Below are 5,532 nucleotides of genomic sequence, written 5' to 3' on the forward strand. Positions count from 1 at the left end.
CTAAATGATCATTAACGACAACAAGATGGAAATGTTAATTCATCCTGAAATTCATTTGAAAATAAAAGTAGTAAACGAAGATCATTGTAATTCAAGATGTGATTGCTGAATGCCTATCAATGTAGAACTTGAAGTTCATAATCCATTAACATTGAAAATATCAAAATACAAAAATACCATAAAAACAGTCAATCGTCGTGGTCCTTTCTCATCCAAATATGAATTTATCGCATAGGCTACAGTCCTACTGAGCTACACGTGAAATTAACATGATTTGTCAACCATAATTAAAAACGGGAACGAGGTTAAGTAAATAATAGCTAGCATAATAAGCGAGGAAAGGTTTGTAATAGAAGTATAACAAAGCGGTGGGTGTAGCAGCATCAACATGGTCATATAGGAAAACAATATTGAAATGATACCATCAAACAAACTTTAAGATAGGACTATTAGCAACATTTGGCAATGTGCTAACGCTTATACCTAAAATGTGGTAAGCATGTTGCCATCATGCCTGGATTTTTAGTGTCTCCCGCCCTACGGTGGCCATGTAGAGTATTTCACACCTATAGCCCTAAAATTGCACAAGGCAAATGTGTGCATAATGTCCAATATTCCAGGACAAAGAGTGTAAATCCCTCAGAGCCTCAGGGAAGAATTGGGCCTATAATATCAAAATACTCGAGCACTGTCGCCCATTCTAAAACCATTTAGATCCCAATTTCTGTTACTGGAAAATGTAAAAATGTCTCACTAGAAAGTATGCAGGATTTCCATTTCAGATGATCATGAGGGTTTTTCATAACGGCCCTATTTGAGCTAATCAGCGGAATAAGATATGGGTTACTTTTCAGTTTTCACTGTAGCCGGATATCATTTTGTTGATTATGAAGTGGCTAAAGACTTCAACACCCACCGTTCACATTCAATATGTGCAAGAAGTCGTTTGACCCCGTGACCTCGGGGAAGTAAACCATGCAACAGAGGAAACATGTCCGGGCGCAGTAAAACCATCCAAAATGACGACACATCGGCTATTTATAAAACTTCCAAATGAACTGGCAGTTCAGGCTATAGGCGACCTGGTCTCCTCTACGTCAACTGACAGGTCAGGTATTTCCAAACACTGAACGCAAAATTCAGAATTAAGGGCCAAATCCTAGAAATCACGCAGATCTCTTCAGTGGATTCGGTGTTTACACAGTGAGCTGCTGCAGGGTATAACACATGAAAACCCGATCGGGAGGAGTTCAATGCTATTATCTGGTTTCGACCTATGCCTTCAGATAACACAGCAGAATGGCCTATACAAATAATATTTTGAGTTGACCATGCATGGGAATTTTAAGGAGCGTGGAAATAATCCGTTTATTTTCTGAACGTGATTGTTTACTCCGACAAATATTTCCGTTTGGAAAGAAAATGCAATTGCACGGATGTCAGTTACATATCTAGTTTTGATTTAATTTGATTGAGTCGTCAACTAACGTGAAATACAACAAACAATTTCACCATGTAATTGGATTTAGGTTAAAAGTTAATAAAAAAAAAAAAAAGCCCTTACCTTGATGACTTTTTGCAAATGCAGTTAGTTTTCCACGTTGATTCAATGTCATCGTTTTTTGGGAGGTTGAAATGACGTGGAAACCACGTTGATTCAAACAGTTTTGCCCTGTGGGTTATTTCAGGTTTATGTTATTTCAAACTTATGAGTAAATCAATAAATATATTACCAATTGGACTATAGTACAAAATTAAAACACAAATTCAAACATGCATATAAAACCCTCAATGTTTGTTTTTTGTTTCATTGACTAACGTCAAATAAAAATGTACATTTAAATAGGCTACATTTCCTAAACGTTGTATTCTACTTGCACATCATCTGCACATCTATCACTCCAGTGTTCATGCGAAATTGTAATTATTTCTCCTCTATGGCCTATTTATTGCCTTACCTCCCTAATCTTACTACACTTGCACACACTGTACATATACTTTTTCTATTGTGTTATATTGACTGTACGTTTGTTTATCCCATGTGTATGTCGCACTGCTTTGCTTTATCTTGTCCAGGTCGCAGTTGTAAATGAGTACTTGTTCTCAACTGGCCTACCTGGTTATATAAAGGTGAAATGAAAATGCATTTGCCTCCGTTACGTTTTCAATTTAAATGAAATGATTCTAACACTTCATAAAGTATCTGAGTCCGGCTACATGTGTTGCGAATGAAAGTGCCTTATAGTCCAGTCAGAGTACTTCAGCGGCTCTGGGGGTGCAGGCTTTTTCCAAGTTTTGGCCTATGCTCGGATGGAATATAGCCTCCATTGAGATACATGTACAGCTTTTCAGGTGGGCAAATTGGGCATACACTCCATTTCAGTGTATTATACATATGCCTATAAACCGGACACATTTCGGCTACATATGAAGTCTGGACATAATATAAGACCGAGAGGAGAGAGATTCAGACGAGGCAGGCAACAAAAACGAAACAGGCCTATATGTTTTAAAATAAATCAAGTCGACCTGCGTAAAAACGTTAGAAATTCGAATCGAGACCTTTATATGTGTACTCAACTACGCTCGATTCCATTAGGCCTACATTTATATTCAAATTACCTTGACATATATGAAAGGTTTTATAGCCTACGGAAAGATCCTGCAAGTTAATATTCTATAAAAATAGCATATCATACTGTATAGAGTCAGCCATGTGATGGAGATCAGGTTTCCTCAATTAGCGGCCCACGTGCTGAATTTGGCCCGCAGGTGGTCTTATTTGGCTCCCCAAGTTCTGAGCAATTTTTTTTTTATTATCATCATTATTATATATTTTTTCATTGTTGGACATAAAATACTAAACACCAGGAAATCAGCTCCAATTGATTTACATTTTGAAAATCGTTTCACAAGTATTCCCACACACATCAGAGACATATACACATGTAAGCAAGGTTTGAAATGATTGATTTAGTAAAATATTACAGTGCCTTCAGAAAGTATTCACACCCCTTTTCCACTGTTGTTACAGCCTGAATTTGAAATGGATTACTTTGAGATTTTGTTGTCACTAGCGTTGGAGGAAATACATTCCTAGCTTGTGAGGAACGTGTTTGCTGGCCTCCTAAATGCTAGCCAGCTAGCAAATATTTAGAAGAAAAACAATGTTTCTTAGGCTCGAGTTATGCTAACCCATTTGCAATCCCTTTAGCAGGCTACAGAGGTAAGCTGGCTAATTAGCTACAGTAGTTAGCTACTGTCATCAGTTGTTGTGTTATCATATTTAGCCTATTCCACCATTTGTAGAATGCATACTGACATTTGAATATAGAGCGGGAAAAGAGAATCCGGACACACTGTGGACAAGGTAGACACATTTTAAATGTAGGGGTAGACGCATGACGTGTACGGAATTCCATGATCAGAACTCTATGATCAGAATACCAAAACTGCATGAACTGTCAAGTCTAGACACAGCCTTTGTTATGGTAAGCCAAAATAAGTTCAGGAGTAAGTAAAAATGTATCAAGTCACATAAGTTGCAATAATTGTGTTTAACTCATCTCTGTACGCCACACATACAATTATCTGTAAGGTCCCTCAGTCGAGCAGTGAATTTCAAACACAGATTCAACCACAAAGACCAGAGGTTTTCCAGTGCCTCACAAAGAAGAGGACCTTTTTAGTAGATCGGTAAAAAAAAAGCAGACATCGAATATCCCTTTGAGCATGGTGAAGTTAAACTACACGTTGGCTGGTGTATCAGTACACCCAGTCACTAAAAATATACAGGTGTCCTTCCTAACTCAGTTGCCGGAGAGAAAGGAAATCACTCAGGGATTTCACTATAATTTCATAATTTATTTAACTAGGCAAGTCAGTTAAAAACAGATCCTTATTTATAATGACGGCCCACCCCGGCCAATGCTGGGCCAATTGTGCGCCGCCCTATGGGACACTCAATCATGTCCGGATGTGATGCAGCCTGGATTCAAACCAGGGACTGCAGTAAACGCCTCTTGCACTGAGATGCAGTGCCTTAGACTGCTGCGCCACTCGGGAGCCCGTTCATGCCACTGTTGACTTTAAAACAGAGTGTAATGGCTGTGATAGGGGAAAACTGAGGATGGATCAACAACATAGTTACTCCACAATACTCACCTAATTGACAGTGAAAAGGAGAAACCCTGTACAGAATAAAAATATTCCAAAACATGAATCCTGTTTGCAATAAGGCACTGAAGTAAAACTGCAAACAATGTGGCAAAGCAATTCAGTTTTTGTCCTGAATACAAAGTGTTATGTTTAGGTCAAATTTCAATACATTGCTGAGTACCACTCATCATATTTTCAAGCATGGTGGTGGCTGTATCATGTTATGGGTATGCTTGTCATCGGCAAGGACTAGGGAGTTTTTTTTAGGGTAAAAAGAAACGGAATAGAGCTAAGCACAGGCGAAATCCTACAGGAAAAGTTGGTTCAGTCTGCTTTCCAACAGACACTGGGAGACAAATTCACCTTTCAGCAGGACAATAACCTAAAACACAAGGCCAAATATACACTGGAGTTGCTTACCAAGATGACATTGAATGTTCCTGAGTGGCTTAGTTACAGTTTGGAGTTAAATCTGCTTGAAAATCTATGGCAAGATCTGAAAATGTTTGTTTAGCAATGATCAACAACCACAGCTCTTACACTCACCCAGAAAGACTCACAGCTGTAATCACTGCCCAAGGTGATTCCAACATTTATTGACTGAGGGGGTTGAATAGGCCAACTTATATAAATCATGATATTCCCGTTTTATTTTTAATCTTAAAAAAAAAAAAAGTTAAAATATTTCTTCCATTTTGACATTAAGCGGGTTTTGTGTATATCGTTTACAAAAAAATAAATGCAAATGAAAGTCCTGTGGCTACCATGCTGTAACAGCGTGAAGCGAATCTCTGCACAGATACAGATAAGTGTTGCATCTCGCTCATTTCAGTATCTGCGGTGCTGCTCGTGCCAACATCATTTCGCTGAGTCTAGAATTAAATTACATTTGGTAGCTTATAGTCCTTAGTCATTGTAGGCTATTATTGGCTCATATGAATAGGCTGTATTTTCAGTCTGCTGCTTATGCCACTGCAAATACTAAAGTTGAAATAAACTGCAGTTGGATGTGATCTGACTAGTTAGTTCCCAGGTAAATATGGATCTGGAAAACTACATCGGAGTCCAGTTTCCACAGATGATCTGCTCCATCACCAGGATGGTGGGAGCAAAGAGGGTGAAAATATTATCCTAAGCAGTCAGGATCCCAGGTTAGTCTATCCAAGTATCACAGTGAGGCTGAGCTCTTCTTTATGTTCCATCTGCAGACAAGAGCCCAGAACTGAACAGGCAGAATGCCTACTATTGACAGGGCATTGGCCTACTCATTACTCACTACCCACAGACTGTGTCGGATGACGTGCGTGTGTGTCTGTTTATTGTATTAGAGCTTGAGAGTTCTCATTGGACTTTCCACAGAAAACCCATAGCATA

This window comes from Oncorhynchus kisutch, linkage group LG26 (genome assembly GCF_002021735.2).
Source record: "Oncorhynchus kisutch isolate 150728-3 linkage group LG26, Okis_V2, whole genome shotgun sequence".
NCBI classification, from domain to species: domain Eukaryota; kingdom Metazoa; phylum Chordata; class Actinopteri; order Salmoniformes; family Salmonidae; genus Oncorhynchus; species Oncorhynchus kisutch.